This window comes from Phyllobates terribilis, unplaced genomic scaffold (assembly GCF_046119375.1).
Source record: "Phyllobates terribilis strain yellow unplaced genomic scaffold, ASM4611937v1 Scaffold_108__1_contigs__length_5656254, whole genome shotgun sequence".
In the NCBI taxonomy this organism is placed as follows: Eukaryota; Metazoa; Chordata; class Amphibia; order Anura; family Dendrobatidae; genus Phyllobates; species Phyllobates terribilis.
Window position 1 is genome coordinate 2,933,459 of NW_027362868.1, and position 26,071 is coordinate 2,959,529.

Here is a 26,071-nt window from a genome sequence, read left to right on the forward strand (position 1 = left end):
AAAGAGAAACCAACCCAAAAAGTTTGGTTGATTAGTCTGTGGCATTCTTTTAAACTGTTGCTTATGGCGGTCTCTGTGAGCTTCTCAGTGACATTCAGCCATCCAGGTATCCCGCCTGCAGTAGACGGAATGTGGCAATGGAACGCTGGCTGCGCGTGTCATAATAGGCTCTGAGCCTTTATATATCTGCGCACAGCAGCAGCCACCTTCAGTCTGCTGCTGGACAGCCAGCAGCAGCAGCAGCAGGAGAGGTAATTAATCAGCAACCCTCCTGCTAAGGGTAGACAGCTGCTCGTTCCACCCCCCCCCCCCCGCCTTAATTGGTTCTCCTCCCTTCCAACGGTGTTGAGGCGGGTGGGAACAGCCGGGGGTTGAGGGTACTGTGCTAAAAGAGGTGGAGTTATGCAGATCTAAAACGCGTGGATTGCAGCAGCAGCAAGCCGAAAAGTGCAGGCATGTGAGGGATCTAGAGGTTGACAGCATGTCTTCTTAACGGGAGTCCAGGTGGCCATCTCCACAAATGGACTTTTCAGAATCCTTGGGTGGCACCGTAGTCGGAAACCAATTCTGGTTATCGCTTCTCGGCCTTTTGGCTAAGATCAAGTGTAGTATCTGTTCTTATCAGTTTAATATCTGATACGTCCCCTATCTGGGGACCATATATTAAATGGATTTTTAGAACAGGGAGATGGAAAAAGAGCTTGCTCTGTCCACTCCACGCATTGACCTGGTATTGCAGTATCTCCAGGACCGGTGCACCCCTTCTTTAATGCAGTTTCTAAAATCAGAAAGAATTGAATTCAATGCTTTTTGTTCATTTTGCTTGTTTGTCGGATTTTGGGATGGACTCTTTGGCTTTGCTTTTCTTCTCCTCATTGGATTTTTCATGTTAAAAGTTGCAGAAGCCAGATGACAAGCTCATTTTGGTTCAACTTCAGCAACTGTGCATTGCATTGCCATGTAATGTAATGTAATGCAATGCTATCTATCTAGCTCTCCCTCTATACTTCCTTTTGGATAAACAGACATATTAGGCAAGCATTTTGGAGCTTTCACCTAAATAACTACAGGTGGTGAGATAAGCTGCACAATATAATTGACCTTTCAGTATATTGTTGCACACACACCATCTATTTAGCAAATGCCCTTGTTATCAACAGCAGCCTTTTAAACTCACCTGAGCTAACAGGTATGTGAGCTGGTTACTCTGCTGCGCTTAAAATTTCTTTTTTGGTTTGCTACAATGCCTTTTCTGAAACGTTGTCTCCCTCTGCTGGAACACTGACTTCTTTCATTTAATGCCTGCAGACTATAAAAGAGAAACCAACCCAAAAAGTTTGGTTGATTAGTCTGTGGCATTCTTTTAAACTGTTGCTTATGGCGGTCTCTGTGAGCTTCTCAGTGACATTCAGCCATCCAGGTATCCCGCTTGCAGTAGGCGGAATGTGGCAATGGAACGCTGGCTGCGCGTGTCATAATAGGCTCTGAGCCTTTATATACCTGCGCACAGCAGCAGCCACCTTCAGTCTGCTGCTGGACAGCCAGCAGCAGCAGCAGCAGGAGAGGTAATTAATCAGCAACCCTCCTGCTAAGGGTAGACAGCTGCTCGTTCCACCACCCCCCCCGCCTTAATTGGTTCTCCTCCCTTCCAACGGTGTTGAGGCGGGTGGGAACAGCCGGGGGTTGAGGGTACTGTGCTAAAAGAGGTGGAGTTATGCAGATCTAAAACGCGTGGATTGCAGCAGCAGCAAGCCGAAAAGTGCAGGCATGTGAGGGATCTAGAGGTTGACAGCATGTCTTCTTAACGGGAGTCCAGGTGGCCATCTCCACAAATGGACTTTTCAGAATCCTTGGGTGGCACCGTAGTCGGAAACCAATTCTGGTTATCGCTTCTCGGCCTTTTGGCTAAGATCAAGTGTAGTATCTGTTCTTATCAGTTTAATATCTGATACGTCCCCTATCTGGGGACCATATATTAAATGGATTTTTAGAACAGGGAGATGGAAAAAGAGCTTGCTCTGTCCACTCCACGCATTGACCTGGTATTGCAGTATCTCCAGGACCGGTGCACCCCTTCTTTAATGCAGTTTCTAAAATCAGAAAGAATTGAATTCAATGCTTTTTGTTCATTTTGCTTGTTTGTCGGATTTTGGGATGGACTCTTTGGCTTTGCTTTTCTTCTCCTCATTGGATTTTTCATGTTAAAAGTTGCAGAAGCCAGATGACAAGCTCATTTTGGTTCAACTTCAGCAACTGTGCATTGCATTGCCATGTAATGTAATGTAATGCAATGCTATCTATCTAGCTCTCCCTCTATACTTCCTTTTGGATAAACAGACATATTAGGCAAGCATTTTGGAGCTTTCACCTAAATAACTACAGGTGGTGAGATAAGCTGCACAATATAATTGACCTTTCAGTATATTGTTGCACACACACCATCTATTTAGCAAATGCCCTTGTTATCAACAGCAGCCTTTTAAACTCACCTGAGCTAACAGGTATGTGAGCTGGTTACTCTGCTGCGCTTAAAATTTCTTTTTTGGTTTGCTACAATGCCTTTTCTGAAACGTTGTCTCCCTCTGCTGGAACACTGACTTCTTTCATTTAATGCCTGCAGACTATAAAAGAGAAACCAACCCAAAAAGTTTGGTTGATTAGTCTGTGGCATTCTTTTAAACTGTTGCTTATGGCAGTCTCTGTGAGCTTCTCAGTGACATTCAGCCATCCAGGTATCCCGCCTGCAGTAGACGGAATGTGGCAATGGAACGCTGGCTGCGCGTGTCATAATAGGCTCTGAGCCTTTATATACCTGCGCACAGCAGCAGCCACCTTCAGTCTGCTGCTGGACAGCCAGCAGCAGCAGCAGCAGGAGAGGTAATTAATCAGCAACCCTCCTGCTAAGGGTAGAGAGCTGCTCGTTCCACCCCCCCCCCCCGCCTTAATTGGTTCTCCTCCCTTCCAACGGTGTTGAGGCGGGTGGGAACAGCCGGGGGTTGAGGGTACTGTGCTAAAAGAGGTGGAGTTATGCAGATCTAAAACGCGTGGATTGCAGCAGCAGCAAGCCGAAAAGTGCAGGCATGTGAGGGATCTAGAGGTTGACAGCATGTCTTCTTAACGGGAGTCCAGGTGGCCATCTCCACAAATGGACTTTTCAGAATCCTTGGGTGGCACCGTAGTCGGAAACCAATTCTGGTTATCGCTTCTCGGCCTTTTGGCTAAGATCAAGTGTAGTATCTGTTCTTATCAGTTTAATATCTGATACGTCCCCTATCTGGGGACCATATATTAAATGGATTTTTAGAACAGGGAGATGGAAAAAGAGCTTGCTCTGTCCACTCCACGCATTGACCTGGTATTGCAGTATCTCCAGGACCGGTGCACCCCTTCTTTAATGCAGTTTCTAAAATCAGAAAGAATTGAATTCAATGCTTTTTGTTCATTTTGCTTGTTTGTCGGATTTTGGGATGGACTCTTTGGCTTTGCTTTTCTTCTTCTCATTGGATTTTTCATGTTAAAAGTTGCAGAAGCCAGATGACAAGCTCATTTTGGTTCAACTTCAGCAACTGTGCATTGCATTGCCATGTAATGTAATGTAATGCAATGCTATCTATCTAGCTCTCCCTCTATACTTCCTTTTGGATAAACAGACATATTAGGCAAGCATTTTGGAGCTTTCACCTAAATAACTACAGGTGGTGAGATAAGCTGCACAATATAATTGACCTTTCAGTATATTGTTGCACACACACCATCTATTTAGCAAATGCCCTTGTTATCAACAGCAGCCTTTTAAACTCACCTGAGCTAACAGGTATGTGAGCTGGTTACTCTGCTGCGCTTAAAATTTCTTTTTTGGTTTGCTACAATGCCTTTTCTGAAACGTTGTCTCCCTCTGCTGGAACACTGACTTCTTTCATTTAATGCCTGCAGACTATAAAAGAGAAACCAACCCAAAAAGTTTGGTTGATTAGTCTGTGGCATTCTTTTAAACTGTTGCTTATGGCGGTCTCTGTGAGCTTCTCAGTGACATTCAGCCATCCAGGTATCCCGCCTGCAGTAGACGGAATGTGGCAATGGAACGCTGGCTGCGCGTGTCATAATAGGCTCTGAGCCTTTATATACCTGCGCACAGCAGCAGCCACCTTCAGTCTGCTGCTGGACAGCCAGCAGCAGCAGCAGCAGGAGAGGTAATTAATCAGCAACCCTCCTGCTAAGGGTAGACAGCTGCTCGTTCCACCACCCCCCCGCCTTAATTGGTTCTCCTCCCTTCCAACGGTTTTGAGGCGGGTGGGAACAGCCGGGGGTTGAGGGTACTGTGCTAAAAGAGGTGGAGTTATGCAGATCTAAAACGCGTGGAATGCAGCAGCAGCAAGCCGAAAAGTGCAGGCATGTGAGGGATCTAGAGGTTGACAGCATGTCTTCTTAACGGGAGTCCAGGTGGCCATCTCCACAAATGGACTTTTCAGAATCCTTGGGTGGCACCGTAGTCGGAAACCAATTCTGGTTATCGCTTCTCGGCCTTTTGGCTAAGATCAAGTGTAGTATCTGTTCTTATCAGTTTAGTATCTGATACGTCCCCTATCTGGGGACCATATATTAAATGGATTTTTAGAACAGGGAGATGGAAAAAGAGCTTGCTCTGTCCACTCCGCGCATTGACCTGGTATTGCAGTATCTCCAGGACCGGTGCACCCCTTCTTTAATGCAGTTTCTAAAATCAGAAAGAATTGAATTCAATGCTTTTTGTTCATTTTGCTTGTTTGTCGGATTTTGGGATGGCTCTTTGGCTTTGCTTTTCTTCTCCTCATTGGATTTTTCATGTTAAAAGTTGCAGAAGCCAGATGACAAGCTCATTTTGGTTCAACTTCAGCAACTGTGCATTGCATTGCCATGTAATGTAATGTAATGCAATGCTATCTATCTAGCTCTCCCTCTATACTTCCTTTTGGATAAACAGACATATTAGGCAAGCATTTTGGAGCTTTCACCTAAATAACTACAGGTGGTGAGATAAGCTGCACAATATAATTGACCTTTCAGTATATTGTTGCACACACACCATCTATTTAGCAAATGCCCTTGTTATCAACAGCAGCCTTTTAAACTCACCTGAGCTAACAGGTATGTGAGCTGGTTACTCTGCTGCGCTTAAAATTTCTTTTTTGGTTTGCTACAATGCCTTTTCTGAAACGTTGTCTCCCTCTGCTGGAACACTGACTTCTTTCATTTAATGCCTGCAGACTATAAAAGAGAAACCAACCCAAAAAGTTTGGTTGATTAGTCTGTGGCATTCTTTTAAACTGTTGCTTATGGCGGTCTCTGTGAGCTTCTCAGTGACATTCAGCCATCCAGGTATCCCGCCTGCAGTAGACGGAATGTGGCAATGGAACGCTGGCTGCGCGTGTCATAATAGGCTCTGAGCCTTTATATACCTGCGCACAGCAGCAGCCACCTTCAGTCTGCTGCTGGACAGCCAGCAGCAGCAGCAGCAGGAGAGGTAATTAATCAGCAACCCTCCTGCTAAGGGTAGACAGCTGCTCGTTCCACCACCCCCCCGCCTTAATTGGTTCTCCTCCCTTCCAACGGTTTTGAGGCGGGTGGGAACAGCCGGGGGTTGAGGGTACTGTGCTAAAAGAGGTGGAGTTATGCAGATCTAAAACGCGTGGATTGCAGCAGCAGCAAGCCGAAAAGTGCAGGCATGTGAGGGATCTAGAGGTTGACAGCATGTCTTCTTAACGGGAGTCCAGGTGGCCATCTCCACAAATGGACTTTTCAGAATCCTTGGGTGGCACCGTAGTCGGAAACCAATTCTGGTTATCGCTTCTCGGCCTTTTGGCTAAGATCAAGTGTAGTATCTGTTCTTATCAGTTTAATATCTGATACGTCCCCTATCTGGGGACCATATATTAAATGGATTTTTAGAACAGGGAGATGGAAAAAGAGCTTGCTCTGTCCACTCCACACATTGACCTGGTATTGCAGTATCTCCAGGACCGGTGCACCCCTTCTTTAATGCAGTTTCTAAAATCAGAAAGAATTGAATTCAATGCTTTTTGTTCATTTTGCTTGTTTGTCGGATTTTGGGATGGACTCTTTGGCTTTGCTTTTCTTCTCCTCATTGGATTTTTCATGTTAAAAGTTGCAGAAGCCAGATGACAAGCTCATTTTGGTTCAACTTCAGCAACTGTGCATTGCATTGCCATGTAATGTAATGTAATGCAATGCTATCTATCTAGCTCTCCCTCTATACTTCCTTTTGGATAAACAGACATATTAGGCAAGCATTTTGGAGCTTTCACCTAAATAACTACAGGTGGTGAGATAAGCTGCACAATATAATTGACCTTTCAGTATATTGTTGCACACACACCATCTATTTAGCAAATGCCCTTGTTATCAACAGCAGCCTTTTAAACTCACCTGAGCTAACAGGTATGTGAGCTGGTTACTCTGCTGCGCTTAAAATTTCTTTTTTGGTTTGCTACAATGCCTTTTCTGAAACGTTGTCTCCCTCTGCTGGAACACTGACTTCTTTCATTTAATGCCTGCAGACTATAAAAGAGAAACCAACCCAAAAAGTTTGGTTGATTAGTCTGTGGCATTCTTTTAAACTGTTGCTTATGGCGGTCTCTGTGAGCTTCTCAGTGACATTCAGCCATCCAGGTATCCCGCCTGCAGTAGACGGAATGTGGCAATGGAACGCTGGCTGCGCGTGTCATAATAGGCTCTGAGCCTTTATATACCTGCGCACAGCAGCAGCCACCTTCAGTCTGCTGCTGGACAGCCAGCAGCAGCAGCAGCAGGAGAGGTAATTAATCAGCAACCCTCCTGCTAAGGGTAGACAGCTGCTCGTTCCACCCCCCCCCCCGCCTTAATTGGTTCTCCTCCCTTCCAACGGTGTTGAGGCGGGTGGGAACAGCCGGGGGTTGAGGGTACTGTGCTAAAAGAGGTGGAGTTATGCAGATCTAAAACGCGTGGATTGCAGCAGCAGCAAGCCGAAAAGTGCAGGCATGTGAGGGATCTAGAGGTTGACAGCATGTCTTCTTAACGGGAGTCCAGGTGGCCATCTCCACAAATGGACTTTTCAGAATCCTTGGGTGGCACCGTAGTCGGAAACCAATTCTGGTTATCGCTTCTCGGCCTTTTGGCTAAGATCAAGTGTAGTATCTGTTCTTATCAGTTTAATATCTGATACGTCCCCTATCTGGGGACCATATATTAAATGGATTTTTAGAAGAGGGAGATGGAAAAAGAGCTTGCTCTGTCCACTCCACGCATTGACCTGGTATTGCAGTATCTCCAGGACCGGTGCACCCCTTCTTTAATGCAGTTTCTAAAATCAGAAAGAATTGAATTCAATGCTTTTTGTTCATTTTGCTTGTTTGTCGGATTTTGGGATGGACTCTTTGGCTTTGCTTTTCTTCTCCTCATTGGATTTTTCATGTTAAAAGTTGCAGAAGCCAGATGACAAGCTCATTTTGGTTCAACTTCAGCAACTGTGCATTGCATTGCCATGTAATGTAATGTAATGCAATGCTATCTATCTAGCTCTCCCTCTATACTTCCTTTTGGATAAACAGACATATTAGGCAAGCATTTTGGAGCTTTCACCTAAATAACTACAGGTGGTGAGATAAGCTGCACAATATAATTGACCTTTCAGTATATTGTTGCACACACACCATCTATTTAGCAAATGCCCTTGTTATCAACAGCAGCCTTTTAAACTCACCTGAGCTAACAGGTATGTGAGCTGGTTACTCTGCTGCGCTTAAAATTTCTTTTTTGGTTTGCTACAATGCCTTTTCTGAAACGTTGTCTCCCTCTGCTGGAACACTGACTTCTTTCATTGAATGCTTGCAGACTATAAAAGAGAAACCAACCCAAAAAGTTTGGTTGATTAGTCTGTGGCATTCTTTTAAACTGTTGCTTATGGCGGTCTCTGTGAGCTTCTCAGTGACATTCAGCCATCCAGGTATCCCGCCTGCAGTAGACGGAATGTGGCAATGGAACGCTGGCTGCGCGTGTCATAATAGGCTCTGAGCCTTTATATACCTGCGCACAGCAGCAGCCACCTTCAGTCTGCTGCTGGACAGCCAGCAGCAGCAGCAGCAGGAGAGGTAATTAATCAGCAACCCTCCTGCTAAGGGTAGACAGCTGCTCGTTCCACCCCCCCCCCCCCGCCTTAATTGGTTCTCCTCCCTTCCAACGGTGTTGAGGCAGGTGGGAACAGCCGGGGGTTGAGGGTACTGTGCTAAAAGAGGTGGAGTTATGCAGATCTAAAACGCGTGGATTGCAGCAGCAGCAAGCCGAAAAGTGCAGGCATGTGAGGGATCTAGAGGTTGACAGCATGTCTTCTTAACGGGAGTCCAGGTGGCCATCTCCACAAATGGACTTTTCAGAATCCTTGGGTGGCACCGTAGTCGGAAACCAATTCTGGTTATCGCTTCTCGGCCTTTTGGCTAAGATCAAGTGTAGTATCTGTTCTTATCAGTTTAATATCTGATACGTCCCCTATCTGGGGACCATATATTAAATGGATTTTTAGAACAGGGAGATGGAAAAAGAGCTTGCTCTGTCCACTCCACGCATTGACCTGGTATTGCAGTATCTCCAGGACCGGTGCACCCCTTCTTTAATGCAGTTTCTAAAATCAGAAAGAATTGAATTCAATGCTTTTTGTTCATTTTGCTTGTTTGTCGGATTTTGGGATGGACTCTTTGGCTTTGCTTTTCTTCTCCTCATTGGATTTTTCATGTTAAAAGTTGCAGAAGCCAGATGACAAGCTCATTTTGGTTCAACTTCAGCAACTGTGCATTGCATTGCCATGTAATGTAATGTAATGCAATGCTATCTATCTAGCTCTCCCTCTATACTTCCTTTTGGATAAACAGACATATTAGGCAAGCATTTTGGAGCTTTCACCTAAATAACTACAGGTGGTGAGATAAGCTGCACAATATAATTGACCTTTCAGTATATTGTTGCACACACACCATCTATTTAGCAAATGCCCTTGTTATCAACAGCAGCCTTTTAAACTCACCTGAGCTAACAGGTATGTGAGCTGGTTACTCTGCTGCGCTTAAAATTTCTTTTTTGGTTTGCTACAATGCCTTTTCTGAAACGTTGTCTCCCTCTGCTGGAACACTGACTTCTTTCATTTAATGCCTGCAGACTATAAAAGAGAAACCAACCCAAAAAGTTTGGTTGATTAGTCTGTGGCATTCTTTTAAACTGTTGCTTATGGCGGTCTCTGTGAGCTTCTCAGTGACATTCAGCCATCCAGGTATCCCGCCTGCAGTAGACGGAATGTGGCAATGGAACGCTGGCTGCGCGTGTCATAATAGGCTCTGAGCCTTTATATACCTGCGCACAGCAGCAGCCACCTTCAGTCTGCTGCTGGACAGCCAGCAGCAGCAGCAGCAGGAGAGGTAATTAATCAGCAACCCTCCTGCTAAGGGTAGACAGCTGCTCGTTCCACCCCCCCCCCCCGCCTTAATTGGTTCTCCTCCCTTCCAACGGTGTTGAGGCGGGTGGGAACAGCCGGGGGTTGAGGGTACTGTGCTAAAAGAGGTGGAGTTATGCAGATCTAAAACGCGTGGATTGCAGCAGCAGCAAGCCGAAAAGTGCAGGCATGTGAGGGATCTAGAGGTTGACAGCATGTCTTCTTAACGGGAGTCCAGGTGGCCATCTCCACAAATGGACTTTTCAGAATCCTTGGGTGGCACCGTAGTCGGAAACCAATTCTGGTTATCGCTTCTCGGCCTTTTGGCTAAGATCAAGTGTAGTATCTGTTCTTATCAGTTTAATATCTGATACGTCCCCTATCTGGGGACCATATATTAAATGGATTTTTAGAACAGGGAGATGGAAAAAGAGCTTGCTCTGTCCACTCCACACATTGACCTGGTATTGCAGTATCTCCAGGACCGGTGCACCCCTTCTTTAATGCAGTTTCTAAAATCAGAAAGAATTGAATTCAATGCTTTTTGTTCATTTTGCTTGTTTGTCGGATTTTGGGATGGACTCTTTGGCTTTGCTTTTCTTCTCCTCATTGGATTTTTCATGTTAAAAGTTGCAGAAGCCAGATGACAAGCTCATTTTGGTTCAACTTCAGCAACTGTGCATTGCATTGCCATGTAATGTAATGTAATGCAATGCTATCTATCTAGCTCTCCCTCTATACTTCCTTTTGGATAAACAGACATATTAGGCAAGCATTTTGGAGCTTTCACCTAAATAACTACAGGTGGTGAGATAAGCTGCACAATATAATTGACCTTTCAGTATATTGTTGCACACACACCATCTATTTAGCAAATGCCCTTGTTATCAACAGCAGCCTTTTAAACTCACCTGAGCTAACAGGTATGTGAGCTGGTTACTCTGCTGCGCTTAAAATTTCTTTTTTGGTTTGCTACAATGCCTTTTCTGAAACGTTGTCTCCCTCTGCTGGAACACTGACTTCTTTCATTTAATGCCTGCAGACTATAAAAGAGAAACCAACCCAAAAAGTTTGGTTGATTAGTCTGTGGCATTCTTTTAAACTGTTGCTTATGGCGGTCTCTGTGAGCTTCTCAGTGACATTCAGCCATCCAGGTATCCCGCCTGCAGTAGACGGAATGTGGCAATGGAACGCTGGCTGCGCGTGTCATAATAGGCTCTGAGCCTTTATATACCTGCGCACAGCAGCAGCCACCTTCAGTCTGCTGCTGGACAGCCAGCAGCAGCAGCAGCAGGAGAGGTAATTAATCAGCAACCCTCCTGCTAAGGGTAGACAGCTGCTCGTTCCACCCCCCCCCCCGCCTTAATTGGTTCTCCTCCCTTCCAACGGTGTTGAGGCGGGTGGGAACAGCCGGGGGTTGAGGGTACTGTGCTAAAAGAGGTGGAGTTATGCAGATCTAAAACGCGTGGATTGCAGCAGCAGCAAGCCGAAAAGTGCAGGCATGTGAGGGATCTAGAGGTTGACAGCATGTCTTCTTAACGGGAGTCCAGGTGGCCATCTCCACAAATGGACTTTTCAGAATCCTTGGGTGGCACCGTAGTCGGAAACCAATTCTGGTTATCGCTTCTCGGCCTTTTGGCTAAGATCAAGTGTAGTATCTGTTCTTATCAGTTTAATATCTGATACGTCCCCTATCTGGGGACCATATATTAAATGGATTTTTAGAAGAGGGAGATGGAAAAAGAGCTTGCTCTGTCCACTCCACGCATTGACCTGGTATTGCAGTATCTCCAGGACCGGTGCACCCCTTCTTTAATGCAGTTTCTAAAATCAGAAAGAATTGAATTCAATGCTTTTTGTTCATTTTGCTTGTTTGTCGGATTTTGGGATGGACTCTTTGGCTTTGCTTTTCTTCTCCTCATTGGATTTTTCATGTTAAAAGTTGCAGAAGCCAGATGACAAGCTCATTTTGGTTCAACTTCAGCAACTGTGCATTGCATTGCCATGTAATGTAATGTAATGCAATGCTATCTATCTAGCTCTCCCTCTATACTTCCTTTTGGATAAACAGACATATTAGGCAAGCATTTTGGAGCTTTCACCTAAATAACTACAGGTGGTGAGATAAGCTGCACAATATAATTGACCTTTCAGTATATTGTTGCACACACACCATCTATTTAGCAAATGCCCTTGTTATCAACAGCAGCCTTTTAAACTCACCTGAGCTAACAGGTATGTGAGCTGGTTACTCTGCTGCGCTTAAAATTTCTTTTTTGGTTTGCTACAATGCCTTTTCTGAAACGTTGTCTCCCTCTGCTGGAACACTGACTTCTTTCATTGAATGCTTGCAGACTATAAAAGAGAAACCAACCCAAAAAGTTTGGTTGATTAGTCTGTGGCATTCTTTTAAACTGTTGCTTATGGCGGTCTCTGTGAGCTTCTCAGTGACATTCAGCCATCCAGGTATCCCGCCTGCAGTAGACGGAATGTGGCAATGGAACGCTGGCTGCGCGTGTCATAATAGGCTCTGAGCCTTTATATACCTGCGCACAGCAGCAGCCACCTTCAGTCTGCTGCTGGACAGCCAGCAGCAGCAGCAGCAGGAGAGGTAATTAATCAGCAACCCTCCTGCTAAGGGTAGACAGCTGCTCGTTCCACCCCCCCCCCCCCCGCCTTAATTGGTTCTCCTCCCTTCCAACGGTGTTGAGGCAGGTGGGAACAGCCGGGGGTTGAGGGTACTGTGCTAAAAGAGGTGGAGTTATGCAGATCTAAAACGCGTGGATTGCAGCAGCAGCAAGCCGAAAAGTGCAGGCATGTGAGGGATCTAGAGGTTGACAGCATGTCTTCTTAACGGGAGTCCAGGTGGCCATCTCCACAAATGGACTTTTCAGAATCCTTGGGTGGCACCGTAGTCGGAAACCAATTCTGGTTATCGCTTCTCGGCCTTTTGGCTAAGATCAAGTGTAGTATCTGTTCTTATCAGTTTAATATCTGATACGTCCCCTATCTGGGGACCATATATTAAATGGATTTTTAGAACAGGGAGATGGAAAAAGAGCTTGCTCTGTCCACTCCACGCATTGACCTGGTATTGCAGTATCTCCAGGACCGGTGCACCCCTTCTTTAATGCAGTTTCTAAAATCAGAAAGAATTGAATTCAATGCTTTTTGTTCATTTTGCTTGTTTGTCGGATTTTGGGATGGACTCTTTGGCTTTGCTTTTCTTCTCCTCATTGGATTTTTCATGTTAAAAGTTGCAGAAGCCAGATGACAAGCTCATTTTGGTTCAACTTCAGCAACTGTGCATTGCATTGCCATGTAATGTAATGTAATGCAATGCTATCTATCTAGCTCTCCCTCTATACTTCCTTTTGGATAAACAGACATATTAGGCAAGCATTTTGGAGCTTTCACCTAAATAACTACAGGTGGTGAGATAAGCTGCACAATATAATTGACCTTTCAGTATATTGTTGCACACACACCATCTATTTAGCAAATGCCCTTGTTATCAACAGCAGCCTTTTAAACTCACCTGAGCTAACAGGTATGTGAGCTGGTTACTCTGCTGCGCTTAAAATTTCTTTTTTGGTTTGCTACAATGCCTTTTCTGAAACGTTGTCTCCCTCTGCTGGAACACTGACTTCTTTCATTTAATGCCTGCAGACTATAAAAGAGAAACCAACCCAAAAAGTTTGGTTGATTAGTCTGTGGCATTCTTTTAAACTGTTGCTTATGGCGGTCTCTGTGAGCTTCTCAGTGACATTCAGCCATCCAGGTATCCCGCCTGCAGTAGACGGAATGTGGCAATGGAACGCTGGCTGCGCGTGTCATAATAGGCTCTGAGCCTTTATATACCTGCGCACAGCAGCAGCCACCTTCAGTCTGCTGCTGGACAGCCAGCAGCAGCAGCAGCAGGAGAGGTAATTAATCAGCAACCCTCCTGCTAAGGGTAGACAGCTGCTCGTTCCACCCCCCCCCCCCGCCTTAATTGGTTCTCCTCCCTTCCAACGGTGTTGAGGCGGGTGGGAACAGCCGGGGGTTGAGGGTACTGTGCTAAAAGAGGTGGAGTTATGCAGATCTAAAACGCGTGGATTGCAGCAGCAGCAAGCCGAAAAGTGCAGGCATGTGAGGGATCTAGAGGTTGACAGCATGTCTTCTTAACGGGAGTCCAGGTGGCCATCTCCACAAATGGACTTTTCAGAATCCTTGGGTGGCACCGTAGTCGGAAACCAATTCTGGTTATCGCTTCTCGGCCTTTTGGCTAAGATCAAGTGTAGTATCTGTTCTTATCAGTTTAATATCTGATACGTCCCCTATCTGGGGACCATATATTAAATGGATTTTTAGAACAGGGAGATGGAAAAAGAGCTTGCTCTGTCCACTCCACGCATTGACCTGGTATTGCAGTATCTCCAGGACCGGTGCACCCCTTCTTTAATGCAGTTTCTAAAATCAGAAAGAATTGAATTCAATGCTTTTTGTTCATTTTGCTTGTTTGTCGGATTTTGGGATGGACTCTTTGGCTTTGCTTTTCTTCTCCTCATTGGATTTTTCATGTTAAAAGTTGCAGAAGCCAGATGACAAGCTCATTTTGGTTCAACTTCAGCAACTGTGCATTGCATTGCCATGTAATGTAATGTAATGCAATGCTATCTATCTAGCTCTCCCTCTATACTTCCTTTTGGATAAACAGACATATTAGGCAAGCATTTTGGAGCTTTCACCTAAATAACTACAGGTGGTGAGATAAGCTGCACAATATAATTGACCTTTCAGTATATTGTTGCACACACACCATCTATTTAGCAAATGCCCTTGTTATCAACAGCAGCCTTTTAAACTCACCTGAGCTAACAGGTATGTGAGCTGGTTACTCTGCTGCGCTTAAAATTTCTTTTTTGGTTTGCTACAATGCCTTTTCTGAAACGTTGTCTCCCTCTGCTGGAACACTGACTTCTTTCATTTAATGCCTGCAGACTATAAAAGAGAAACCAACCCAAAAAGTTTGGTTGATTAGTCTGTGGCATTCTTTTAAACTGTTGCTTATGGCGGTCTCTGTGAGCTTCTCAGTGACATTCAGCCATCCAGGTATCCCGCCTGCAGTAGACGGAATGTGGCAATGGAACGCTGGCTGCGCGTGTCATAATAGGCTCTGAGCCTTTATATACCTGCGCACAGCAGCAGCCACCTTCAGTCTGCTGCTGGACAGCCAGCAGCAGCAGGAGAGGTAATTAATCAGCAACCCTCCTGCTAAGGGTAGACAGCTGCTCGTTCCACCCCCCCCCGCCTTAATTGGTTCTCCTCCCTTCCAACGGTGTTGAGGCGGGTGGGAACAGCCGGGGGTTGAGGGTACTGTGCTAAAAGAGGTGGAGTTATGCAGATCTAAAACGCGTGGATTGCAGCAGCAGCAAGCCGAAAAGTGCAGGCATGTGAGGGATCTAGAGGTTGACAGCATGTCTTCTTAACGGGAGTCCAGGTGGCCATCTCCACAAATGGACTTTTCAGAATCCTTGGGTGGCACCGTAGTCGGAAACCAATTCTGGTTATCGCTTCTCGGCCTTTTGGCTAAGATCAAGTGTAGTATCTGTTCTTATCAGTTTAATATCTGATACGTCCCCTATCTGGGGACCATATATTAAATGGATTTTTAGAACAGGGAGATGGAAAAAGAGCTTGCTCTGTCCACTCCACGCATTGACCTGGTATTGCAGTATCTCCAGGACCGGTGCACCCCTTCTTTAATGCAGTTTCTAAAATCAGAAAGAATTGAATTCAATGCTTTTTGTTCATTTTGCTTGTTTGTCGGATTTTGGGATGGACTCTTTGGCTTTGCTTTTCTTCTCCTCATTGGATTTTTCATGTTAAAAGTTGCAGAAGCCAGATGACAAGCTCATTTTGGTTCAACTTCAGCAACTGTGCATTGCATTGCCATGTAATGTAATGTAATGCAATGCTATCTATCTAGCTCTCCCTCTATACTTCCTTTTGGATAAACAGACATATTAGGCAAGCATTTTGGAGCTTTCACCTAAATAACTACAGGTGGTGAGATAAGCTGCACAATATAATTGACCTTTCAGTATATTGTTGCACACACACCATCTATTTAGCAAATGCCCTTGTTATCAACAGCAGCCTTTTAAACTCACCTGAGCTAACAGGTATGTGAGCTGGTTACTCTGCTGCGCTTAAAATTTCTTTTTTGGTTTGCTACAATGCCTTTTCTGAAACGTTGTCTCCCTCTGCTGGAACACTGACTTCTTTCATTTAATGCCTGCAGACTATAAAAGAGAAACCAACCCAAAAAGTTTGATTGATTAGTCTGTGGCATTCTTTTAAACTGTTGCTTATGGCGGTCTCTGTGAGCTTCTCAGTGACATTCAGCCATCCAGGTATCCCGCCTGCAGTAGACGGAATGTGGCAATGGAACGCTGGCTGCGCGTGTCATAATAGGCTCTGAGCCTTTATATACCTGCGCACAGCAGCAGCCACCTTCAGTCTGCTGCTGGACAGCCAGCAGCAGCAGCAGCAGGAGAGGTAATTAATCAGCAACCCTCCTGCTAAGGGTAGACAGCTGCTCGTTCCACCCCCCCCCCCGCCTTAATTGGTTCTCCTCCCTTCCAACGGTGTTGAGGCGGGTGGGAACAGCCGGGGGTTGAGGGTACTGTGCTAAAAGAGGTGGAGTTATGCAGATCTAAAACGCGTGGATTGCAGCAGCAGCAAGCCGAAAAGTGCAGGCATGTGAGGGATCTAGAGGTTGACAGCATGTCTTCTTAACGGGAGTCCAGGTGGCCATCTCCACAAATGGACTTTTCAGAATTCTTGGGTGGCACCGTAGTCGGAAACCAATTCTGGTTATCGCTTCTCGGCCTTTTGGCTAAGATCAAGTGTAGTATCTGTTCTTATCAGTTTAATATCTGATACGTCCCCTATCTGGGGACCATATATTAAATGGATTTTTAGAACAGGGAGATGGAAAAAGAGCTTGCTCTGTCCACTCCACGCATTGACCTGGTATTGCAGTATCTCCAGGACCGGTGCACCCCTTCTTTAATGCAGTTTCTAAAATCAGAAAGAATTGAATTCAATGCTTTTTGTTCATTTTGCTTGTTTGTCGGATTTTGGGATGGACTCTTTGGCTTTGCTTTTCTTCTCCTCATTGGATTTTTCATGTTAAAAGTTGCAGAAGCCAGATGACAAGCTCATTTTGGTTCAACTTCAGCAACTGTGCATTGCATTGCCATGTAATGTAATGTAATGCAATGCTATCTATCTAGCTCTCCCTCTATACTTCCTTTTGGATAAACAGACAAATTAGGCAAGCATTTTGGAGCTTTCACCTAAATAACTACAGGTGGTGAGATAAGCTGCACAATATAATTGACCTTTCAGTATATTGTTGCACACACACCATCTATTTAGCAAATGCCCTTGTTATCAACAGCAGCCTTTTAAACTCACCTGAGCTAACAGGTATGTGAGCTGGTTACTCTGCTGCGCTTAAAATTTCTTTTTTGGTTTGCTACAATGCCTTTTCTGAAACGTTGTCTCCCTCTGCTGGAACACTGACTTCTTTCATTTAATGCCTGCAGACTATAAAAGAGAAACCAACCCAAAAAGTTTGGTTGATTAGTCTGTGGCATTCTTTTAAACTGTTGCTTATGGCGGTCTCTGTGAGCTTCTCAGTGACATTCAGCCATCCAGGTATCCCGCCTGCAGTAGACGGAATGTGGCAATGGAACGCTGGCTGCGCGTGTCATAATAGGCTCTGAGCCTTTATATACCTGCGCACAGCAGCAGCCACCTTCAGTCTGCTGCTGGACAGCCAGCAGCAGCAGCAGCAGGAGAGGTAATTAATCAGCAACCCTCCTGCTAAGGGTAGACAGCTGCTCATTCCACCCCCCCCGCCTTAATTGGTTCTCCTCCCTTCCAACGGTGTTGAGGCGGGTGGGAACAGCCGGGGGTTGAGGGTACTGTGCTAAAAGAGGTGGAGTTATGCAGATCTAAAACGCGTGGATTGCAGCAGCAGCAAGCCGAAAAGTGCAGGCATGTGAGGGATCTAGAGGTTGACAGCATGTCTTCTTAACGGGAGTCCAGGTGGCCATCTCCACAAATGGACTTTTCAGAATCCTTGGGTGGCACCGTAGTCGGAAACCAATTCTGGTTATCGCTTCTCGGCCTTTTGGCTAAGATCAAGTGTAGTATCTGTTCTTATCAGTTTAATATCTGATACGTCCCCTATCTGGGGACCATATATTAAATGGATTTTTAGAACAGGGAGATGGAAAAAGAGCTTGCTCTGTCCACTCCACGCATTGGCCTGGTATTGCAGTATCTCCAGGACCGGTGCACCCCTTCTTTAATGCAGTTTCTAAAATCAGAAAGAATTGAATTCAATGCTTTTTGTTCATTTTGCTTGTTTGTCGGATTTTGGGATGGACTCTTTGGCTTTGCTTTTCTTCTCCTCATTGGATTTTTCATGTTAAAAGTTGCAGAAGCCAGATGACAAGCTCATTTTGGTTCAACTTCAGCAACTGTGCATTGCATTGCCATGTAATGTAATGTAATGCAATGCTATCTATCTAGCTCTCCCTCTATACTTCCTTTTGGATAAACAGACATATTAGGCAAGCATTTTGGAGCTTTCACCTAAATAACTACAGGTGGTGAGATAAGCTGCACAATATAATTGACCTTTCAGTATATTGTTGCACACACACCATCTATTTAGCAAATGCCCTTGTTATCAACAGCAGCCTTTTAAACTCACCTGAGCTAACAGGTATGTGAGCTGGTTACTCTGCTGCGCTTAAAATTTCTTTTTTGGTTTGCTACAATGCCTTTTCTGAAACGTTGTCTCCCTCTGCTGGAACACTGACTTCTTTCATTTAATGCCTGCAGACTATAAAAGAGAAACCAACCCAAAAAGTTTGGTTGATTAGTCTGTGGCATTCTTTTAAACTGTTGCTTATGGCGGTCTCTGTGAGCTTCTCAGTGACATTCAGCCATCCAGGTATCCCGCCTGCAGTAGACGGAATGTGGCAATGGAACGCTGGCTGCGCGTGTCATAATAGGCTCTGAGCCTTTATATACCTGCGCACAGCAGCAGCCACCTTCAGTCTGCTGCTGGACAGCCAGCAGCAGCAGCAGCAGGAGAGGTAATTAATCAGCAACCCTCCTGCTAAGGGTAGACAGCTGCTCGTTCCACCCCCCCCCCCGCCTTAATTGGTTCTCCTCCCTTCCAACGGTGTTGAGGCGGGTGGGAACAGCCGGGGGTTGAGGGTACTGTGCTAAAAGAGGTGGAGTTATGCAGATCTAAAACGCGTGGATTGCAGCAGCAGCAAGCCGAAAAGTGCAGGCATGTGAGGGATCTAGAGGTTGACAGCATGTCTTCTTAACGGGAGTCCAGGTGGCCATCTCCACAAATGGACTTTTCAGAATCCTTGGGTGGCACCGTAGTCGGAAACCAATTCTGGTTATCGCTTCTCGGCCTTTTGGCTAAGATCAAGTGTAGTATCTGTTCTTATCAGTTTAATATCTGATACGTCCCCTATCTGGGGACCATATATTAAATGGATTTTTAGAACAGGGAGATGGAAAAAGAGCTTGCTCTGTCCACTCCACGCATTGACCTGGTATTGCAGTATCTCCAGGACCGGTGCACCCCTTCTTTAATGCAGTTTCTAAAATCAGAAAGAATTGAATTCAATGCTTTTTGCTCATTTTGCTTGTTTGTCGGATTTTGGGATGGACTCTTTGGCTTTGCTTTTCTTCTCCTCATTGGATTTTTCATGTTAAAAGTTGCAGAAGCCAGATGACAAGCTCATTTTGGTTCAACTTCAGCAACTGTGCATTGCATTGCCATGTAATGTAATGTAATGCAATGCTATCTATCTAGCTCTCCCTCTATACTTCCTTTTGGATAAACAGATATATTAGGCAAGCATTTTGGAGCTTTCACCTAAATAACTACAGGTGGTGAGATAAGCTGCACAATATAATTGACCTTTCAGTATATTGTTGCACACACACCATCTATTTAGCAAATGCCCTTGTTATCAACAGCAGCCTTTTAAACTCACCTGAGCTAACAGGTATGTGAGCTGGTTACTCTGCTGCGCTTAAAATTTCTTTTTTGGTTTGCTACAATGCCTTTTCTGAAACGTTGTCTCCCTCTGCTGGAACACTGACTTCTTTCATTTAATGCCTGCAGACTATAAAAGAGAAACCAACCCAAAAAGTTTGGTTGATTAGTCTGTGGCATTCTTTTAAACTGTTGCTTATGGCGGTCTCTGTGAGCTTCTCAGTGACATTCAGCCATCCAGGTATTCCGCCTGCAGTAGACGGAATGTGGCAATGGAACGCTGGCTGCGCGTGTCATAATAGGCTCTGAGCCTTTATATACCTGCGCACAGCAGCAGCCACCTTCAGTCTGCTGCTGGACAGCCAGCAGCAGCAGCAGCAGGAGAGGTAATTAATCAGCAACCCTCCTGCTAAGGGTAGACAGCTGCTCGTTCCACCCCCCCCCCCGCCTTAATTGGTTCTCCTCCCTTCCAACGGTGTTGAGGCGGGTGGGAACAGCCGGGGGTTGAGGGTACTGTGCTAAAAGAGGTGGAGTTATGCAGATCTAAAACGCGTGGATTGCAGCAGCAGCAAGCCGAAAAGTGCAGGCATGTGAGGGATCTAGAGGTTGACAGCATGTCTTCTTAACGGGAGTCCAGGTGGCCATCTCCACAAATGGACTTTTCAGAATCCTTGGGTGGCACCGTAGTCGGAAACCAATTCTGGTTATCGCTTCTCGGCCTTTTGGCTAAGATCAAGTGTAGTATCTGTTCTTATCAGTTTAATATCTGATATGTCCCCTATCTGGGGACCATATATTAAATGGATTTTTAGAACAGGGAGATGGAAAAAGAGCTTGCTCTGTCCACTCCACGCATTGACCTGGTATTGCAGTATCTCCAGGACCGGTGCACCCCTTCTTTAATGCAGTTTCTAAAATCAGAAAGAATTGAATTCAATGCTTTTTGTTCATTTTGCTTGTTTGTCGGATTTTGGGATGGACTCTTTGGCTTTGCTTTTCTTCTCCTCATTGGATTTTTCATGTTAAAAGTTGCAGAAGCCAGATGACAAGCTCATTTTGGTTCAACTTCAGCAACTGTGCATTGCATTGCCATGTAATGTAATGTAATGCAATGCTATCTATCTAGCTCTCCCTCTATACTTCCTTTTGGATAAACAGACATATTAGGCAAGCATTTTGGAGCTTTCACCTAAATAACTACAGGTGGTGAGATAAGCTGCACAATATAATTGACCTTTCAGTATATTGTTGCACACACACCATCTATTTAGCAAATGCCCTTGTTATCAACAGCAGCCTTTTAAACTCACCTGAGCTAACAGGTATGTGAGCTGGTTACTCTGCTGCGCTTAAAATTTCTTTTTTGGTTTGCTACAATGCCTTTTCTGAAACGTTGTCTCCCTCTGCTGGAACACTGACTTCTTTCATTTAATGCCTGCAGACTATAAAAGAGAAACCAACCCAAAAAGTTTGGTTGATTAGTCTGTGGCATTCTTTTAAACTGTTGCTTATGGCGGTCTCTGTGAGCTTCTCAGTGACATTCAGCCATCCAGGTATCCCGCCTGCAGTAGACGGAATGTGGCAATGGAACGCTGGCTGCGCGTGTCATAATAGGCTCTGAGCCTTTATATACCTGCGCACAGCAGCAGCCACCTTCAGTCTGCTGCTGGACAGCCAGCAGCAGCAGCAGCAGGAGAGGTAATTAATCAGCAACCCTCCTGCTAAGGGTAGACAGCTGCTCGTTCCACCCCCCCCCCCCGCCTTAATTGGTTCTCCTCCCTTCCAACGGTGTTGAGGCGGGTGGGAACAGCCGGGGGTTGAGGGTACTGTGCTAAAAGAGGTGGAGTTATGCAGATCTAAAACGCGTGGATTGCAGCAGCAGCAAGCCGAAAAGTGCAGGCATGTGAGGGATCTAGAGGTTGACAGCATGTCTTCTTAACGGGAGTCCAGGTGGCCATCTCCACAAATGGACTTTTCAGAATCCTTGGGTGGCACCGTAGTCGGAAACCAATTCTGGTTATCGCTTCTCGGCCTTTTGGCTAAGATCAAGTGTAGTATCTGTTCTTATCAGTTTAATATCTGATACGTCCCCTATCTGGGGACCATATATTAAATGGATTTTTAGAACAGGGAGATGGAAAAAGAGCTTGCTCTGTCCACTCCACGCATTGACCTGGTATTGCAGTATCTCCAGGACCGGTGCACCCCTTCTTTAATGCAGTTTCTAAAATCAGAAAGAATTGAATTCAATGCTTTTTGTTCATTTTGCTTGTTTGTCGGATTTTGGGATGGACTCTTTGGCTTTGCTTTTCTTCTCCTCCTTGGATTTTTCATGTTAAAAGTTGCAGAAGCCAGATGACAAGCTCATTTTGGTTCAACTTCAGCAACTGTGCATTGCATTGCCATGTAATGTAATGTAATGCAATGCTATCTATCTAGCTCTCCCTCTATACTTCCTTTTGGATAAACAGACATATTAGGCAAGCATTTTGGAGCTTTCACCTAAATAACTACAGGTGGTGAGATAAGCTGCACAATATAATTGACCTTTCAGTATATTGTTGCACACACACCATCTATTTAGCAAATGCCCTTGTTATCAACAGCAGCCTTTTAAACTCACCTGAGCTAACAGGTATGTGAGCTGGTTACTCTGCTGCGCTTAAAATTTCTTTTTTGGTTTGCTACAATGCCTTTTCTGAAACGTTGTCTCCCTCTGCTGGAACACTGACTTCTTTCATTTAATGCCTGCAGACTATAAAAGAGAAACCAACCCAAAAAGTTTGGTTGATTAGTCTGTGGCATTCTTTTAAACTGTTGCTTATGGCGGTCTCTGTGAGCTTCTCAGTGACATTCAGCCATCCAGGTATCCCGCCTGCAGTAGACGGAATGTGGCAATGGAACGCTGGCTGCGCGTGTCATAATAGGCTCTGAGCCTTTATATACCTGCGCACAGCAGCAGCCACCTTCAGTCTGCTGCTGGACAGCCAGCAGCAGCAGCAGCAGGAGAGGTAATTAATCAGCAACCCTCCTGCTAAGGGTAGACAGCTGCTCGTTCCACCCCCCCCCCGCCTTAATTGGTTCTCCTCCCTTCCAACGGTGTTGAGGCGGGTGGGAACAGCCGGGGGTTGAGGGTACTGTGCTAAAAGAGGTGGAGTTATGCAGATCTAAAACGCGTGGATTGCAGCAGCAGCAAGCCGAAAAGTGCAGGCATGTGAGGGATCTAGAGGTTGACAGCATGTCTTCTTAACGGGAGTCCAGGTGGCCATCTCCACAAATGGACTTTTCAGAATCCTTGGGTGGCACCGTAGTCGGAAACCAATTCTGGTTATCGCTTCTCGGCCTTTTGGCTAAGATCAAGTGTAGTATCTGTTCTTATCAGTTTAATATCTGATACGTCCCCTATCTGGGGACCATATATTAAATGGATTTTTAGAACAGGGAGATGGAAAAAGAGCTTGCTCTGTCCACTCCACGCATTGACCTGGTATTGCAGTATCTCCAGGACCGGTGCACCCCTTCTTTAATGCAGTTTCTAAAATCAGAAAGAATTGAATTCAATGGTTTTTGTTCATTTTGCTTGTTTGTCGGATTTTGGGATGGACTCTTTGGCTTTGCTTTTCTTCTCCTCATTGGATTTTTCATGTTAAAAGTTGCAGAAGCCAGATGACAAGCTCATTTTGGTTCAACTTCAGCAACTGTGCATTGCATTGCCATGTAATGTAATGTAATGCAATGCTATCTATCTAGCTCTCCCTCTATACTTCCTTTTGGATAAACAGACATATTAGGCAAGCATTTTGGAGCTTTCACCTAAATAACTACAGGTGGTGAGATAAGCTGCACAATATAATTGACCTTTCAGTATATTGTTGCACACACACCATCTATTTAGCAAATGCCCTTGTTATCAACAGCAGCCTTTTAAACTCACCTGAGCTAACAGGTATGTGAGCTGGTTACTCTGCTGCGCTTAAAATTTCTTTTTTGGTTTGCTACAATGCCTTTTCTGAAACGTTGTCTCCCTCTGCTGGAACACTGACTTTTTTCATTTAATGCCTGCAGACTATAAAAGAGAAACCAACCCAAAAAGTTTGGTTGATTAGTCTGTGGCATTCTTTTAAACTGTTGCTTATGGCGGTCTCTGTGATCTTCTCAGTGACATTCAGCCATCCAGGTATCCCGCCTGCAGTAGACGGAATGTGGCAATGGAACGCTGGCTGCGCGTGTCATAATAGGCTCTGAGCCTTTATATACCTGCGCACAGCAGCAGCCACCTTCAGTCTGCTGCTGGACAGCCAGCAGCAGCAGCAGCAGGAGAGGTAATTAATCAGCAACCCTCCTGCTAAGGGTAGACAGCTGCTCGTTCCACCCCCCCCCCCCCCCGCCTTAATTGGTTCTCCTCCCTTCCAACGGTGTTGAGGCGGGTGGGAACAGCCGGGGGTTGAGGGTACTGTGCTAAAAGAGGTGGAGTTATGCAGATCTAAAACGCGTGGATTGCAGCAGCAGCAAGCCGAAAAGTGCAGGCATGTGAGGGATCTAGAGGTTGACAGCATGTCTTCTTAACGGAGTCCAGGTGGCCATCTCCACAAATGGACTTTTCAGAATCCTTGGGTGGCACCGTAGTCGGAAACCAATTCTGGTTATCGCTTCTCGGCCTTTTGGCTAAGATCAAGTGTAGTATCTGTTCTTATCAGTTTAATATCTGATACGTCCCCTATCTGGGGACCATATATTAAATGGATTTTTAGGACAGGGAGATGGAAAAAGAGCTTGCTCTGTCCACTCCACGCATTGACCTGGTATTGCAGTATCTCCAGGACCGGTGCACCCCTTCTTTAATGCAGTTTCTAAAATCAGAAAGAATTGAATTCAATGCTTTTTGTTCATTTTGCTTGTTTGTCGGATTTTGGGATGGACTCTTTGGCTTTGCTTTTCTTCTCCTCATTGGATTTTTCATGTTAAAAGTTGCAGAAGCCAGATGACAAGCTCATTTTGGTTCAACTTCAGCAACTGTGCATTGCATTGCCATGTAATGTAATGTAATGCAATGCTATCTATCTAGCTCTCCCTCTATACTTCCTTTTGGATAAACAGACATATTAGGCAAGCATTTTGGAGCTTTCACCTAAATAACTACAGGTGGTGAGATAAGCTGCACAATATAATTGACCTTTCAGTATATTGTTGCACACACACCATCTATTTAGCAAATGCCCTTGTTATCAACAGCAGCCTTTTAAACTCACCTGAGCTAACAGGTATGTGAGCTGGTTACTCTGCTGCGCTTAAAATTTATTTTTTGGTTTGCTACAATGCCTTTTCTGAAACGTTGTCTCCCTCTGCTGGAACACTGACTTCTTTCATTTAATGCCTGCAGACTATAAAAGAGAAACCAACCCAAAAAGTTTGGTTGATTAGTCTGTGGCATTCTTTTAAACTGTTGCTTATGGCGGTCTCTGTGAGCTTCTCAGTGACATTCAGCCATCCAGGTATCCCGCCTGCAGTAGACGGAATGTGGCAATGGAACGCTGGCTGCGCGTGTCATAATAGGCTCTGAGCCTTTATATACCTGCGCACAGCAGCAGCCACCTACAGTCTGCTGCTGGACAGCCAGCAGCAGCAGCAGCAGGAGAGGTAATTAATCAGCAACCCTCCTGCTAAGGGTAGACAGCTGCTCGTTCCACCCCCCCCCGCCTTAATTGGTTCTCCTCCCTTCCAACGGTGTTGAGGCGGGTGGGAACAGCCGGGGGTTGAGGGTACTGTGCTAAAAGAGGTGGAGTTATGCAGATCTAAAACGCGTGGATTGCAGCAGCAGCAAGCCGAAAAGTGCAGGCATGTGAGGGATCTAGAGGTTGACAGCATGTCTTCTTAACGGGAGTCCAGGTGGCCATCTCCACAAATGGACTTTTCAGAATCCTTGGGTGGCACCGTAGTCGGAAACCAATTCTGGTTATCGCTTCTCGGCCTTTTGGCTAAGATCAAGTGTAGTATCTGTTCTTATCAGTTTAATATCTGATACGTCCCCTATCTGGGGACCATATATTAAATGGATTTTTAGAACAGGGAGATGGAAAAAGAGCTTGCTCTGTCCACTCCACGCATTGACCTGGTATTGCAGTATCTCCAGGACCGGTGCACCCCTTCTTTAATGCAGTTTCTAAAATCAGAAAGAATTGAATTCAATGCTTTTTGTTCATTTTGCTTGTTTGTCGGATTTTGGGATGGACTCTTTGGCTTTGCTTTTCTTCTCCTCATTGGATTTTTCATGTTAAAAGTTGCAGAAGCCAGATGACAAGCTCATTTTGGTTCAACTTCAGCAACTGTGCATTGCATTGCCATGTAATGTAATGTAATGCAATGCTATCTATCTAGCTCTCCCTCTATACTTCCTTTTGGATAAACAGACATATTAGGCAAGCATTTTGGAGCTTTCACCTAAATAACTACAGGTGGTGAGATAAGCTGCACAATATAATTGACCTTTCAGTATATTGTTGCACACACACCATCTATTTAGCAAATGCCCT

At 45.2% G+C, this 26,071-nt stretch overlaps 20 non-coding genes across 20 annotated transcripts; all 20 read left to right on the plus strand.

Annotated features, from left to right (window-relative positions):
• The first annotated feature begins 573 nt into the window (after window positions 1-573).
• LOC141199890 (U2 spliceosomal RNA) lies at window positions 574-764 on the plus strand. The gene has a single exon (XR_012271632.1). It is a non-coding gene; the product is annotated as a U2 spliceosomal RNA (small nuclear RNA).
• A 1,121-nt stretch (window positions 765-1,885) lies between these two features.
• LOC141199891 (U2 spliceosomal RNA) lies at window positions 1,886-2,076 on the plus strand. The gene has a single exon (XR_012271633.1). It is a non-coding gene; the product is annotated as a U2 spliceosomal RNA (small nuclear RNA).
• Window positions 2,077-3,198: 1,122 nt separating this feature from the next.
• LOC141199893 (U2 spliceosomal RNA) lies at window positions 3,199-3,389 on the plus strand. The gene has a single exon (XR_012271634.1). It is a non-coding gene; the product is annotated as a U2 spliceosomal RNA (small nuclear RNA).
• A 1,120-nt stretch (window positions 3,390-4,509) lies between these two features.
• Window positions 4,510-4,700, plus strand: LOC141200704 (U2 spliceosomal RNA). The gene has a single exon (XR_012272417.1). It is a non-coding gene; the product is annotated as a U2 spliceosomal RNA (small nuclear RNA).
• A 1,119-nt stretch (window positions 4,701-5,819) lies between these two features.
• Window positions 5,820-6,010, plus strand: LOC141200493 (U2 spliceosomal RNA). Its single transcript, XR_012272213.1, has one exon. It is a non-coding gene; the product is annotated as a U2 spliceosomal RNA (small nuclear RNA).
• A 1,121-nt stretch (window positions 6,011-7,131) lies between these two features.
• Window positions 7,132-7,322, plus strand: LOC141200262 (U2 spliceosomal RNA). Its single transcript, XR_012271987.1, has one exon. It is a non-coding gene; the product is annotated as a U2 spliceosomal RNA (small nuclear RNA).
• A 1,123-nt stretch (window positions 7,323-8,445) lies between these two features.
• LOC141199894 (U2 spliceosomal RNA) lies at window positions 8,446-8,636 on the plus strand. The gene has a single exon (XR_012271635.1). It is a non-coding gene; the product is annotated as a U2 spliceosomal RNA (small nuclear RNA).
• A 1,122-nt stretch (window positions 8,637-9,758) lies between these two features.
• LOC141200494 (U2 spliceosomal RNA) lies at window positions 9,759-9,949 on the plus strand. The gene has a single exon (XR_012272214.1). It is a non-coding gene; the product is annotated as a U2 spliceosomal RNA (small nuclear RNA).
• A 1,121-nt stretch (window positions 9,950-11,070) lies between these two features.
• On the plus strand, window positions 11,071-11,261 carry LOC141200263 (U2 spliceosomal RNA). The gene has a single exon (XR_012271988.1). It is a non-coding gene; the product is annotated as a U2 spliceosomal RNA (small nuclear RNA).
• A 1,124-nt stretch (window positions 11,262-12,385) lies between these two features.
• Window positions 12,386-12,576, plus strand: LOC141199895 (U2 spliceosomal RNA). The gene has a single exon (XR_012271636.1). It is a non-coding gene; the product is annotated as a U2 spliceosomal RNA (small nuclear RNA).
• A 1,122-nt stretch (window positions 12,577-13,698) lies between these two features.
• Window positions 13,699-13,889, plus strand: LOC141199896 (U2 spliceosomal RNA). Its single transcript, XR_012271637.1, has one exon. It is a non-coding gene; the product is annotated as a U2 spliceosomal RNA (small nuclear RNA).
• Window positions 13,890-15,002: 1,113 nt separating this feature from the next.
• Window positions 15,003-15,193, plus strand: LOC141199897 (U2 spliceosomal RNA). The gene has a single exon (XR_012271638.1). It is a non-coding gene; the product is annotated as a U2 spliceosomal RNA (small nuclear RNA).
• Window positions 15,194-16,314: 1,121 nt separating this feature from the next.
• On the plus strand, window positions 16,315-16,505 carry LOC141199898 (U2 spliceosomal RNA). The gene has a single exon (XR_012271639.1). It is a non-coding gene; the product is annotated as a U2 spliceosomal RNA (small nuclear RNA).
• A 1,118-nt stretch (window positions 16,506-17,623) lies between these two features.
• LOC141200247 (U2 spliceosomal RNA) lies at window positions 17,624-17,814 on the plus strand. Its single transcript, XR_012271972.1, has one exon. It is a non-coding gene; the product is annotated as a U2 spliceosomal RNA (small nuclear RNA).
• A 1,121-nt stretch (window positions 17,815-18,935) lies between these two features.
• Window positions 18,936-19,126, plus strand: LOC141199900 (U2 spliceosomal RNA). Its single transcript, XR_012271641.1, has one exon. It is a non-coding gene; the product is annotated as a U2 spliceosomal RNA (small nuclear RNA).
• A 1,121-nt stretch (window positions 19,127-20,247) lies between these two features.
• LOC141201247 (U2 spliceosomal RNA) lies at window positions 20,248-20,438 on the plus strand. The gene has a single exon (XR_012272814.1). It is a non-coding gene; the product is annotated as a U2 spliceosomal RNA (small nuclear RNA).
• A 1,122-nt stretch (window positions 20,439-21,560) lies between these two features.
• On the plus strand, window positions 21,561-21,751 carry LOC141199901 (U2 spliceosomal RNA). Its single transcript, XR_012271642.1, has one exon. It is a non-coding gene; the product is annotated as a U2 spliceosomal RNA (small nuclear RNA).
• Window positions 21,752-22,871: 1,120 nt separating this feature from the next.
• On the plus strand, window positions 22,872-23,062 carry LOC141199902 (U2 spliceosomal RNA). Its single transcript, XR_012271643.1, has one exon. It is a non-coding gene; the product is annotated as a U2 spliceosomal RNA (small nuclear RNA).
• Window positions 23,063-24,186: 1,124 nt separating this feature from the next.
• Window positions 24,187-24,377, plus strand: LOC141200405 (U2 spliceosomal RNA). The gene has a single exon (XR_012272127.1). It is a non-coding gene; the product is annotated as a U2 spliceosomal RNA (small nuclear RNA).
• Window positions 24,378-25,496: 1,119 nt separating this feature from the next.
• LOC141199903 (U2 spliceosomal RNA) lies at window positions 25,497-25,687 on the plus strand. The gene has a single exon (XR_012271644.1). It is a non-coding gene; the product is annotated as a U2 spliceosomal RNA (small nuclear RNA).
• The last annotated feature ends 384 nt before the right edge of the window (window positions 25,688-26,071 follow it).